We start from the raw sequence: 14,876 nt of genomic DNA, 5'->3' as shown, positions 1-14,876 counted from the left end.
TAGTTTCACATTTGTATTTCTAGTTTAACAGTGGCTCCACTGTATGATCAGTCACTTATTTGTATATAGATCTTTTAACGTTATATAATGAGATTTTGCATTCCATATAGAAAAAAGGACAAAAATAGACAATAAACACAAATTGTAAGGGGGTGTTAGAAATAAATTGACTTCCTGGACCAGAGTGATACCAGATTAAAAGGTTTTCCAGTCCTTATAGTCAAATTATGGTCTTGTTTTGTGCATTAGGGATTAAAAAAAAATCATAAAATGCTTCAAAACAGGGAATGTGGTATAATAAATGATACTTGCCTAGTAAATTGACCTGCTTTTCTTAAAGCGGATCTGTTATCAAATTTCACTATTCAGACTATATGCATTGTTAAATAGATCTTAGACCTGATCACGTTGGTGTACTTGCTGTGAAAATCCATGACTGTGTGATTCTTTCTGATAATTGAAATGCCTAATAATAAACATAGCATGGACTTTTTACATGGATTATCACAGTAAGTGTGTTTGCCTCATCAGAGATCTATTACTTATTGTATTCAGTTTGAATAGTAAAATCTGGTAACGGCCGTGCAGTGATGACGTGCCACGATACGCATGTGATGGCAGCAGCTAGTCATTGTCCTCAGTAGTGATGCCAGTATATGAAGCTGCAGTGGTGGGTGGCATGATCAGCAAGTCAGGTTGTGACGCCTCTACTCGTAAAGCCCGTGTTTTACCCTGGGAGTTGGGGGACTCGGTGTCGGGCCCTGTGATGGAGAGATGGGATGCAGCCGTGGCCCGGGCCCGACCCATGCTCAGGGCCGTCACATTAGAAAGAGATGGTGTGGGCTTGTCCGGGTTGAGTGGCTGATTAACGACTACGCCACCTGTGGTGCCTGGTGAAGGGTCACCAGCGCCACTGCAGTCCGCTGAGGCCTAGTGTTATGGCGGCTAAAGTTCTTACTACTCCCCACAGGTGGAGCGAGGCCTCAGGGCAGAGGGACAGGAGGATGGGAGGTAGCAGTAGAGGGGAAAGAATCCCGCATCCCGCGGTGTGGCGCAGAAATAAACAGTCCGGAGGCCATAGGGGTGAACTTCCAAGACTTTACTCACTTTAGAGATGGCAGAAGGAAGGCGACTCCCTGCTCCTCGCGGAGTCCTGCAGTCACCAGGGACGGGGGTCCGACAACCTCCAAGTAAATCCAGCATTCAGTCGCGACCCTACAGCAGAGAGTTCCTGAACTACAGACCGAATCCTTTCCTGTCCGTGTGTGTGCAAATAGGCCGGGTCTCCCTCTGAGTTCCTCTCAGAACAAGGGCACGGGTGGCAGCTCCGCTCCATCCGATACCCGGTGGGATCCTATGGGTCTAACCGGGCTTTCCCATCCAGGACGTAGAGTAGCAAGGTCAGGTGTCGGGGGCCAGTACCCCTCTTGCAGCCGGAGTCCCTCTGACTATGTCAGCATGGCAAGGACACGTGGCGTACACCGCTCCGTCTGCATCCTGCCTGGGATCCATTTGCTGTGGAGCCACACTCCTAAGCTCCGGGCCTTCCTGATCCTGGTCCTTGGCCGGGTTGAGACACTCCTTGTCTGCAACCTACCTCTCGTCCCAAGGCCAGGGTACGAGGGCTGTGTCCCTTGCCGGTGCAGGCCAACACAGGATCTGCGCTCCCGGAGGGAAGTCACATTAACACACAGTACATGACAGCACAGTACGACCAACTAATCAACTAGAGAGAATTAGCAGAAGGACCAAGATCAAAGATGGCTTTTTATTAAATATGAAATCTAAAGTGTAACTAACTTGTAAGTCCTCCACCCTCACCCACTAACTGGTTCCTACCACTTTGTGTTCCCCAGTCTCCCTGTAACCAGGGGAGCAGCATCTAGTGCATACTAGCCCCCTCTGGTGGAGAAGTGTGGTGTTGGATGCAAAGGTTGGGTCACGACTACCACACTGTCCTTACCTCAGAGGAGGAACACTACACTCCATTAAAGAAGTGCAGCATTCCTGTGGTGGTCGAACCCTCAGGGGCGCCACAAGGACAAGTAGCAAAGACTGGCAGGACCACTGGAGCAGTGAGACATTTACCAGGTGAGTACAAGTCATTTTATTATTTCGTCCTTGCATTGATACTATTTTTTTTAAATCATGGACAACTCCTTAAATTAAGGAAAATGTTTAGCCTTTTTTTGTGCCTCACACAATATTCAGTGATATAGGGGTAAAGGGAGATAGTCTGTTTTTTCATTATAGAAACAAATCATAGGACAATGTGCTTTCTTTTCTGTTAAACTTCATGAAGAAATAATGAAGTAGTTCAGTAAGGCCATCTTCACAAAGAACAAATTAGTAGTGTCATAGGAATAATTTGGTGCTTGAGAAGGGAATTGATTCCTTATATACAGTATGAGCCCAATGCTCCACTAGTATTACAGTCCTTCACTAGCAAGATCCTAAAAATAATTTATCTGTAATTGCTATGAAAGGGAATCTCAGTAGGCTCAACCCCCCCTAAGCCGTTTTATATGGGCATGTTGGTCAAAAGAAGCTGAATTAAGTGACACCTTGATATCTGTGATCCAAAGTTTCCAGAAAAATCCACATTTTTCTTAATATGTCAATGAGCTGTTAAAATCTATGGAGAAGGCATAGATATCTCCTGCTGACAGATATATATAAATAACTGGAATCCAAGCCTAATGTGTTCAGGTCAGGTGAATAGTAAATTATAACTTTGCTACTGCCATGGGTATGTTTTAAACATATAACTTTAATGAATATAGTGTGAGTCACAACCATTAGGCAGAGTGCCCACGATGCGGAATTAATGCATTTCCGCCACGGAAACGCATTCAAATCGTTTGTTAAGACGTCTGAGATGTTCCCCAATGATAATCCGCATGTGCTGTGCACATGCTGCGGAAATTACCACTGCGGATTATCATTGCGGAAAAATCCGCAGCACAACCAATTTGGGGGCAAAATAACGCCCATTGACTTGCATTGAACCGCATAATATCCACATGTATACATGAAAAAAACGCATGCGAAAACGCTGAAAAAACACATGTAAAATACGCATGCTTTTTTTTCTGCAAGGAGATGCAGAAATGCGTCCGGTCTCTTGCAATGCTGGCGGTGGTGTGAAGAACCTGCGGTGACGTCATTGAGTCATGTGATGGGTCACATGACTCAGTGACGTCATGGCAGGTCCTTCACAACAGTGCGAGCATTGCAAGAGACCGGACGGCGTGGACAAAACACAGGGAGGACATTGGAAGGTGAGTATAAACTTTATTTTTTGTTTTAAATTCTTTTTTTCACAGATTCTATGGTACCCAGGTGTGGATGTGAGTCTCCTCTCCTCCAGACTTGGGTACCATCCGCACATTAGAACGCGCCAATTACGCAAGTACAGATGCAGTCTTGCGGAATTGGCGCTTTCTAATGCAAGTCAATGGCGGCGATTACGCTGCGTGTCCGCAAAATTAATGGACATGCTGCGGATTTTTGAGCGCAGCATAAACGCTGCGGAAAAATATGCTGCCTGGGCATTGAAAGTGCGGAATTGCATTGGAGACCATGGGGGAAGGTTTACCAAGCGTTTCCCAAGCGTTAACGCTTGAAAAACGCATCGTGGGCACACAGCCTAACAGGGTTATATGTTGAAACCTGCACCCTGTACTATTATTACTTTATTACATTGGATATTGGAATATTAAAATCATATGTGGCACCCTGCTGTTCACACGTACCACAAGACCCAAAAGAGTTAGAGGGAGAGTGTGCTGGCACTGTAGTTCAGTGAAGAAGCAGCATGTGAAGTGCTGTGCTGAGGGCCAGCCAGGGCCTAAAGCACGTGCTGAAGGGCCTAGAGCGTTGCCGGAGGCAAGGAGAAGAGTGAAAGGTGTTATGGGGCAGAGGAGCGTCTTAGGCTCACCCCAGAACGCAAGCCGGACACCAGGTCCGCGCCTACAGGGTCCTCTACACCCAATAGGAATAACCGGTATACCAGGAGGATTCCAGACCCCTGGTCAACCTGAAGCTTCAATCAACTAAAGAACTAGGAACCGCGAAGGCCCCAGCGTCCAGGGATAGTGGTAGCCAGAAGAAAGTTCTTACCACCAAGCATACAGGTTTGGAGAGTGAAAGTGAAAGAGTACAGAAGCTAGGCCCAGTTTCAGGCTGGTCAGAAGCTTCAGAGAGAGAGAGGGAGAAATAGATCAGGAGGCCTTATACCCACTCACTGGGGAGAGTCCAGAAGCGCACCCTTCCTATCAAATACCCTGGACCGTACCTGCCGTCTACACCAGTAAAGGTACTGAAGCGTACCCCCTGTGTGCGTGTCTGTTATTCTCCCCTGGCCCGGCTGGGCCACCTCTCACCTGCATGCCTTCCATCAACCCTCCCCGCTTGTGGGGAGCCGAAGCATCCCAGCTGCCATTCCATCACCCCCGGAGGTCTGCAGCAGCGCTGGTACCCATTACCAGAAACCACAGGTGGCGTCACGAGACAAAACCGTTATTCGTTCCATCAAACGACAAGCCCTTTTTAAAGAGTGATCCCAGAGGATGGGCCCGGGAGCTGACTGCTGTGACATCCTAAACAACGTAAAGGCCCGGGTGCCAAGTTTCCCCTATATCAACCTGGGCGAGACACATACAGTACTCATAGATTCCCCCTTGACACGTTCCCTCCATTTGCAGCTTCATCAGGAGTATGGGACACCAGCAGGACTTTTGCTTTAGAATCAAGATATTTTAATAGCGATGGAATAGGGATGAATTGTCTTTAGGATCTTGATGAAGATCTTTAATACTAGTGGATATTGTGCATGTTCACACAAGGTGTAGTTTAGTCAGTATTCTAGGCATTATTTTGTGGCATCATTTTCCTGCGAAATACATGCGGATGTGAAGCGTTCTTCACATGCATTTTCGCATGCGGATGTCAAGCGCTTTCCAAGCGATTTTAGCATCACTTGGAAAGTGCTTGACAACTTGGTCACACTATATAAATCCATGCAAACAACGCAGGTCCTACAGTCCTTCGCGATCTGCCGGCAAAGGAGAACAAGCACTGCGTGGGCCGCCAGAAGGTGAATATAATCTTTATTTTTTATTTTATTCTTTTTTTACAGGTACAATGGTACCCAGGTCTGGATGAGAATCTCCTCTCCTCCAGACCTGGGTACCATCCGCACATAGAAACGCATATAATCCCTGACACGGATTATATGTGTTTCAATGCAAGTCAATGGCGGCGATTACGCTGCGTGTCTGCAAAATTAATGGACATGCTGTGGATTTTTGAGCGCAGTATAAATGCTGCAGAAAATCCGCAGCATGGGCATTGACATTGCAGCTTGTCATTGGGGGCCATGGGGGGCGGATTACCAAGCGATTATGCTGCGGAAATTCCGCAGCATAAACGTTTGAAAAACGCATAGTGGGCAAGCAGCCATTCTGTGTTTTGGTGCCACTCCTTGTTTTATATTGGATACAAATGCAACCCTGAAGCCAAGGCACAGACAGTGTTTAGTGCACATTTGACATGTATGCTAGATAAGGCTCCGACTTACATAATATATGTGTCCATAGACATCTATGGAATGAACACTTGCCAAAAGAGAGATATCTATGCACCCTTATCTATATGAAGAGTCTCATTTTTTTTTCTACACCTCAATGCCTGTTAGCTGTGGGAGCAGGTCAGAATGGGATTAAAGTCTCTGACAGCTAGCAGAGCTATTGATAATGTTAATAACTTAAACTACAGAGTATAGGCAAATGTTTCATAATGTTTTACGATTTAATAGCTGTTTTTACATAAGACCCCGCAGCTTCTCTTAGATTGCTGTGTTCAGACTTCCTAAAGGCATTTTCCATGATAATATTATTGGCGGTCTGTTCAGCTGACTGAAGGGGATGTAGCTTCATCATCTTTATTATTTGCCTGGCACAGCACTGTACTTTGGTAGTGCTTGTGCCTAGTTTTGCAGCTATTGCTCAGTTAAATAGGTCCGAGATGCAATTGCACAAATGGCCACTACCGAAATTACAGTGTTGTGCCTGTTAAAACATGAAGGGGAGGCAGTAACTTACTGTATTTTTTTTAGCCACTTTGACTGCTATTGCAGTTTGGTCCTTTTCACTCACTGTAGTGAGTGAGCTGCAATACCAGGCACAACCACTACTGAATGTAGGGTGCTGTGCCCCCCCAGTGAGCGACTTGGCAAGGTGCTGCTGTTTTGGTCCCTAACGATCCTAGGAAAAGGCCACCAGTATTGTAGTTCCATAATCCTCCTAAATGGTTATTTTTGTAGTCAGCAAATAAAGCATAAACTAGGCTCTTTGTGCACTTATGGTGATTTCACACTAAGTAAGTCACTGGGATTCTTCACCTGTATGATTTTGCCATGGTACTTAATTTACCATCTGCAATATCAACAGTTAGCCAACAGACTATGTATCGCAATGTACAGTATAGTTACCCAAGGATAAGTCCTTACATTGTAAAGTAATAATCTGTATATTCCATGAGACCACAATGTCCAGATCTGGGGCAGGCGAAGACATACCATGAGAGTACTTGGGGCTATATCATCCAGAATTCCTGTATGAGATACAGTTGGTGATGTTGATGTCTGCCTTGTTTGTATGTGGTGGTGTTTTTTTTATAAGCGTTCTCTGTTATGTGTGGCTTTTGTTTTATACAGCAAAAGAAGAAAAGATCATGAGCCATCTCCTTCTCTGTCTGATGATGACAACGACAATAAGAAGGAAAGCAGAGATGAGGAATTCAAAGGCCCAATGGAGCCCAAAGAATACCCAGGTTTTCCAGGGATCAGTAGGCCCAGGGGCACATCTGTAAGTTGTAATGATCTATATAGTGAGTATTAGTTAAGTTTGTGTCAATTGATAGATATGTAAGTGTGGCACCCCAGGGGTCTGGTTTCCACAGTAATGCAATATTATGTCTGAGAGCAGGTGGGAGGTCTCTTGGTCAGGAATCCAATGCATGCCACACCTCCTGCCCAGTCCTGGGAGGGGAAGAACTTCCCCTATATAAACTGGGGCTGAGGCAGGGTTAGAGTAGAAGAAGAACAGAAGTAGAGACAGAGAAGCAGCATAGGAAGAAACAACAGGAGCTCTGTGGGAGCAGTGTTACAAAGAGTCAGGGGCTGGCAGCTGCAGAGCTCGCCCTGACTGAGAAGTATCACCGGACCCGGAGTCCGAGGCTGTGGGGACTAATCTCTACCCAGCAGCAGAAACCGACCGGCAGGGGATTGCAGGTCCTCTGTCCCAGAAACCCGAAGGCACGGTCACACGCGTGGGACCAGCACCGCCGACGTGGAGCGGAAGCCATTAGAAGGCCCCGAGTCACCGGCCATACGGGTGAGCACCACACGGTACACTCAGGGACGTGGGCTACTTATACCCGCCTCTAGCAAGGTAGCCAGAAGAGTATCGTTAGTTTGGGAGGCCTACAACTCCGCCTGGCCAGGGGAGATCCCATCTGCTCAAGGACTGACCAGGCCCCAATCGCTAGCCAGTACTCCGGGAGGGTCTATCTTTGTTACCAGTAAAGACCCCGTACCGTCTCCGAGTGGTTCCTGCTACCCCCATCATCCACGTCGGCTGCCCTGAGGCCATACCCCTCCCGTTGGGGGTTATACTACCACGCTGCACAATCCTACCACCGGCCTCAGCGGTCTGCCCTGCAGCAGCAGCTCTAAAGCTGCATTCAACGGGTGGCGTAGTCATCTAACATCACTGCTAATACAGCGCCACTTAGGCTGACTCCCTGGGCACGGACCGGGTCACCGCCACGAGACTACAACCCTCAACAGATCCGGCTCCGGGTAAGCTCCCGCATGCGCAATGCAGCGCGACACAGGCCCAGGGGCGCGTCATAAGACTGCAACATCTTCACAAATTTTTGTATGGTAAAATGTGGACACTTCAGCTAACTCCACCCAATACTAACTTTATTTAAAGAACATTTATTAGGAACCATCATTATGCATTACTACTTTCTGGCCACAAGCAGAGAGAGAGAATGTCTTGCTACAACACTATGGGTCTGATTCATCACAGCTTTTATGCCTGATTTCTGGTATGGAAGCTTTGAAAAGTTGCAAAATGTTAGCACAACGTGGGGCTGTGCTAAAAGTTTGCAACTTATGATGTTCTCACAGTATTTTCCCTCAGCTTTGACAATGTCGGCGGAGCTGGGCAGGACGTGGCAACCCGCACTCATCAAATTCATGATGAGAGACAGCATTCCTTACCCCACAAATCTTACGTCAATCTCTGACTGGAGTAAGATTTGTATCGAGACACACAAGGAGCTGCACGCCACTTGTCAGATACTTCTTATTCATTAAAAGGCATGGGTGTCAGCAACCCCCACCCGACGTGAAAATCGCTGGTCTTGATGAATCGGGGCCTGTATGTCAAGATCTTCAGCAAGCCAGCAGAGTGCCTCTACAAATCTACATCTAATATTGACTCATTCTCTGCTCTTATTACTAATGTTAAGTAGATGGAACATTGCAAACTTGCTTTTTCCAAGTCATAAACAGTAACTTTCATTTCACTTTTTATTTAGTAAATCAATAGTACACATGAAAATAAGAAACTTTGTAATATGTGTTATCAGAGAAATCTGCTTCTGTCTCTGTCAAATCTGATCTTTCATTTTTATAATTCTCAAATCACAGATAACATCTGGTGTTCAATGAAGAAAGATGATTACATAAAATATAGGAGATGTCAGCTACTACTAATAAAATTCTATGTAGATCGGAGGAGGAGGAGGAGGAGTTAGAGGCAGAGCTCCTCCCACCTCCCCCACACTCCCATCTACTTAGGAGATATCAGCTGCTCCTGATAAGATCCTATGTAGATCGGAGGAGGAGGAGTTAGAGGCAGAGCTCCTCCCACCTCCCCCACACTCCCATCTACTTAGGAGATATCAGCTACTACTAATAAAATTCTATGTAGATCGGAGGAGGAGGAGGAGTTAGAGGCAGAGCTCCTCCCACCTCCCCCACACTCCCATCTACTTAGGAGATATCAGCTGCTCCTGATAAGATCCTATGTAGATCGGAGGAGGAGGAGGAGGGAGGGGTTAGTGGCAGAGCTCCTCCCACCTCCCCCACACTCCCATCTACTTAGGAGATATCAGCTGCTCCTGATAAGATCCTATGTAGATCGGAGGAGGAGGAGGGAGGAGTTAGAGGCAGAGCTCCTCCCACCTCCCCCACACTCCCATCTACTTAGGAGATATCAGCTGCTCCTGATAAGATCCTATGTAGATCGGAGAAGGAGGAGGAGGGAGGAGTTAGAGGCAGAGCTCCTCCCACCTCCCCCACACTCCCATCTACTTAGGAGATATCAGCTGCTCCTGATAAGATCCTATGTAGATCGGAGAAGGAGGAGGAGGGAGGAGTTAGAGGCAGAGCTCCTCCCACCTCCCCCACACTCCCATCTACTTAGGAGATATCAGCTGCTCCTGATAAGATCCTATGTAGATCGGAGGAGGAGGAGGAGTTAGAGGCAGAGCTCCTTACCACCTCCCCCACACTCCCATCTACTTAGATGTCAGCTGCTCCTGATAAGATCCTATGTAGATCGGAGGAGGAGGAGGGAGGGGTTAGAGGCAGAGCTCCTCCCACCTCCCCCACACTCCCATCTACTTAGGAGATATCAGCTGCTCCTGATAAGATCCTATGTAGATCGGAGGAGGAGGAGGAGGGAGGGGTTAGAGGCAGAGCTCCTCCCACCTCCCCCACACTCCCATCTACTTAGGAGATATCAGCTGCTCCTGATAAGATCCTATGTAGATCGGAGGAGGAGGAGGGAGGAGTTAGAGGCAGAGCTCCTCCCACCTCTCCCACACTCCCATCCACTTAGGAGATATCAGCTACTACTAATAAAATTCTATGTAGATCGGAGGAGGAGGAGGAGGGAGGGGTTAGAGGCAGAGCTCCTCCCACCTCCCCCACACTCCCATCTACTTAGGAGATATCAGCTGCTCCTGATAAGATCCTATGTAGATAGGAGGAGGAGGGAGGAGTTAGAGGCAGAGCTCCTCCCACCTCCCCCACACTCCCATCTACTTAGGAGATATCAGCTGCTCCTGATAAGATCCTATGTAGATCGGAGGAGGAGGAGGGAGGAGTTAGAGGCAGAGCTCCTCCCACCTCCCCCACACTCCCATCTACTTAGGAGATATCAGCTGCTCCTGATAAGATCCTATGTAGATCGGAGGAGGAGGAGGGAGGAGTTAGAGGCAGAGCTCCTCCTACCTCCCCCACACTCCCATCTACTTAGGAGATATCAGCTGCTCCTGATAAGATCCTATGTAGATCGGAGGAGGAGGAGGAGTTAGAGGCAGGGCTCCTCCCACCTCCTCCACACTCCCATCTACTTAGGAGATATCAGCTGCTCCTGATAAGATCCTATGTAGATTGGAGGAGGAGGAGGAGTTAGAGGCAGAGCTCCTCCCACCTCCCTCACACTCCCATCTACTTAGGAGATATCAGCTGCTCCTGATAAGATCCTATGTAGATTGGAGGAGGAGGAGTTAGAGGCAGAGCTCCTCCCACCTCCTCCACACTCCCATCTACTTAGGAGATATCAGCTGCTCCTGATAAGATCCTATGTAGATCGGAGGAGGAGGAGGAGGGAGGAGTTAGAGGCAGAGCTCCTCCTACCTCCCCCACACTCCCATTTACTTAGGAGATATCAGCTGCTCCTGATAAGATCCTATGTAGATTGGAGGAGGAGGAGGAGGGAGGAGTTAGAGGCAGAGCTCCTCCCACCTCCCCCACACTCCCATCTACTTAGGAGATATCAGCTGCTCCTGATAAGATCCTATGTAGATCGGAGGAGGAAGAGGAGTTAGAGGCAGAGCTCCTCCCACCTCCCCCACACTCCCATCTACTTAGGAGATATCAGCTGCTCCTGATAAGATCCTATGTAGATAGGAGGAGGAGGGAGGAGTTAGAGGCAGAGCTCCTCCCACCTCCCCCACACTCCCATCTACTTAGGAGATATCAGCTGCTCCTGATAAGATCCTATGTAGATCGGAGGAGGAGGAGGGAGGAGTTAGAGGCAGAGCTCCTCCCACCTCCCCCACACTCCCATCTACTTAGGAGATATCAGCTGCTCCTGATAAGATCCTATGTAGATCGGAGGAGGAGGAGGGAGGAGTTAGAGGCAGAGCTCCTCCTACCTCCCCCACACTCCCATCTACTTAGGAGATATCAGCTGCTCCTGATAAGATCCTATGTAGATCGGAGGAGGAGGAGGAGTTAGAGGCAGGGCTCCTCCCACCTCCTCCACACTCCCATCTACTTAGGAGATATCAGCTGCTCCTGATAAGATCCTATGTAGATTGGAGGAGGAGGAGGAGTTAGAGGCAGAGCTCCTCCCACCTCCCTCACACTCCCATCTACTTAGGAGATATCAGCTGCTCCTGATAAGATCCTATGTAGATTGGAGGAGGAGGAGTTAGAGGCAGAGCTCCTCCCACCTCCTCCACACTCCCATCTACTTAGGAGATATCAGCTGCTCCTGATAAGATCCTATGTAGATCGGAGGAGGAGGAGGAGGGAGGAGTTAGAGGCAGAGCTCCTCCTACCTCCCCCACACTCCCATTTACTTAGGAGATATCAGCTGCTCCTGATAAGATCCTATGTAGATTGGAGGAGGAGGAGGAGGGAGGAGTTAGAGGCAGAGCTCCTCCCACCTCCCCCACACTCCCATCTACTTAGGAGATATCAGCTGCTCCTGATAAGATCCTATGTAGATCGGAGGAGGAAGAGGAGTTAGAGGCAGAGCTCCTCCCACCTCCCCCACACTCCCATCTACTTAGGAGATATCAGCTGCTCCTGATAAGATCCTATGTAGATCGGAGGAGGAGGATGGAGGAGTTAGAGGCAGAGCTCCTCCCACCTCCCCCACACTCCCATCTACTTAGTAGATATTAGCTGCTCCTGATAAGATCCTATGTAGATCGGAGGAAGAGGAGGAGGGAGGAGTTAGAGGCAGAGCTCCTCCCACCTCCCCCACACTCCCATCTACTTAGGAGATATCAGCTGCTCCTGATAAGATCCTATGTAGATCGGAGGAGGAGGATGGAGGAGTTAGAGGCAGAGCTCCTCCCACCTCCCCCACACTCCCGTCTACTTAGGATCTTATCAGGAGCAGCTGATATCTCCTATGTAGATCGGAGGAGGAGGATGGAGGAGTTAGAGGCAGAGCTCCTCCTACCTCCCCCACACTCCCATCTACTTAGGAGATATCAGCTGCTCCTGATAAGATCCTATGTAGATCGGAGGAGGAGGGAGGAGTTAGAGGCAGAGCTCCTCCCACCTCCCCCACACTCCCATCTACTTAGGAGATATCAGCTGCTCCTGATAAGATCCTATGTAGATCGGAGGAGGAAGGAGGAGTTAGAGGCAGAGCTCCTCCCACCTCTCCCACACTCCCATCCACTTAGGAGATATCAGTGTGACACCCCAGGGGTCTGGTTGTCACAGTGATAGAGATATTACGTCTGAGAGCAGGTGGGAGGTCCTTTGGTCAGGGATCCTGTGCATGCCACACCTCCTGCCCAGCCTTGGGAGGGGAAGAACTTCCCCTGTATAAACCCGGGGCTGAGGCAGGGTTAGTGAGTCCAGGAAGAGGAGAGACAAGAGCAGCATAGGAAGCAGCAGAGTCACAAGGAGTCAGGGGCTGGCAGCTAAAGAGCTCGCCCTGACTAAGAAGATTCTTTACCGGACCCGGAGTCCGAGGCTGTGGGGACTAACTTCTACCCAGCAGCAGAATCCGTCAGGCAGGGGATTTCAGGTCCCCTGGCCCAGAAACCCGAAGGCCCGGTCACACGCGTGGGACCAGCACCGCCATCGTGGAGCGGAAGCCATTAGAAGGCCCCGAGTCACCGGCCATACGGGTGAGCACCACACGGTACACTCAGGGACGTGGGCTACTTACATCAGCTTCTAGCAAGGTAGCCAGAAGAGTACAGTCAGCTTGGGAGGCCTACAACTACGCCTGGCCAGGGGAGATCCCATCTGCTCAAGGACTGACCAGGCCCCGTTCGCTAGCAAGTACTCCGGGAGGGTCTATCGTTGTTACCAGTAAAGACCCTGAACGCTACCATACCGTCTCTGAGTGGTTCCTGCTACCCCCATCATCCACGTCGGCTGCCCTGAGGCCATACCCCTCCCGTTGGGGGTTATACTATCACGCTGCACCATCCTTCCACCGGCCTCAGCGGTCTGCCCTGCAGCAGCAGCCCCCTGGCTGCATTCAACGGGTGGCGTAGTCATCAACCATTTTCTACCGCTAACAGACTGCCGTCCAGTTTGACTCCCTGGGCACGGACCGGGTCACCGCCACGAGACTACAACCCTAAACAGATCCGGCTCCGGGTAAGCTCCCGCGTGCGCAACGCAGCGCGACACAGGCCCAGGGGCGCGTCAACTTTGGCGTAGTCGGCAGGATCACGTGCCCGCAACCACCGGGTACTGCGTGCCTGAAAAGCAAAGACTGTTCAAACTTACCAGTGGTGAAGATTCCCACCATCGGTGAAGATTCCCGCCATCCGGCGCCATCTTCAGCCTTCTTCCCGCCATCGGTGAAGTTTCCCGCCATCCGGCGCCATCTTCAGCCTTCTTCCCGCCATCCGTGGAGTTTTCCCGCCATTGGACGCCATCTTGAGGACGCCGCGCGGGAAGAAGAGGGGCGTGGACTCCGAAAGCGCGCGAGAACTGAAGCCCCGCCTCACGTCCGGACGTTGCGTAAGGTCCTGGAAGGAGCCCAGCAGACGCCGACGTCACAGGAGCGCGACGGAAGGTCCTCAACCCTGACGATCCACTGCGGAGCCGCGGCCTACGGAACAGGATCATCGCAAGGTAGGCCACGGTCCACTAGGGGGGAGGAAGATGTCGGATACGGAGGAGAGCTCCACTGCCTCAACCCCCGCCAGCGCTACCGCTGTTGCAGTTATGCCCTTCACCATGCCCTATATCCCGGGAGCAGCATGGCTACCCCAGTACTCAGGGGAGTCACATACCCTGCATGACTTTAGAGAAAAGCTGGATAGCCTCTTCCAGGTGTACCCCCTCACAGAAGAGCAAAAAGTGAGCATCCTGGTGGCCCAACTAACTGGGGCAGCCAAAAGGGAAGTAAAATCCTGGCCACCTGGGAGGAAGACTGTCGCAGGGATACTAACCCGGCTGAAGGACACCTTTGATACCCGCACCTCAGCCGAGATTAAACTTAGATTCTACGGGTGCAAGCAGCGAGCGCATGAGAGTATAAGGGACTATGCACTCAACCTACAAGAGGCCCTGAGGGCCATTAAGCAGACCGACCCTAATGGAGTGGGAAACGAGGACAGGCTGTTGACCGAACAATTTATAGAGGGTTTATATTGCAATGCCCACCGCACCCAGTTGCGGGCAATGGCCTTACAGGACCCTCATCTAGAATTTGCACAGTTCAAGGACAGAGCCATCCGGGTGCTCCGAGAACCGGCACCAGGTGGCGTTGTGACCCACAGACGCCCCACTACCACTTACTACCAGGAGGCGGCGCCCTTGTCAGCAGGGCCTGTGGGAGCTGATGCGCAGGCTTTGGACAATGACCCGGCTCCAGACCTACACCATCAGGTCCAAGAGCTAGCTAAAAGCGTTGCTGCGCTAACCCGAACTGTGCAGTCTTTACAGGTTTCCACTCCAGGGAAGATCCAGCTGGCATCCGGACCGGAGGACATCCCGTGGCGTCGACCAAGGAGGACCCCACCGGCCAGAGGAAGACCCAGTGACCGATACAGCGAGGACGGACGACCCATCTGCC

This window comes from Phyllobates terribilis, unplaced genomic scaffold, assembly GCF_046119375.1.
Source record: "Phyllobates terribilis strain yellow unplaced genomic scaffold, ASM4611937v1 Scaffold_26__1_contigs__length_17865784, whole genome shotgun sequence".
Classification (NCBI taxonomy): Eukaryota; Metazoa; Chordata; class Amphibia; order Anura; family Dendrobatidae; genus Phyllobates; species Phyllobates terribilis.
This window is presented reverse-complemented; position numbering follows the sequence as displayed.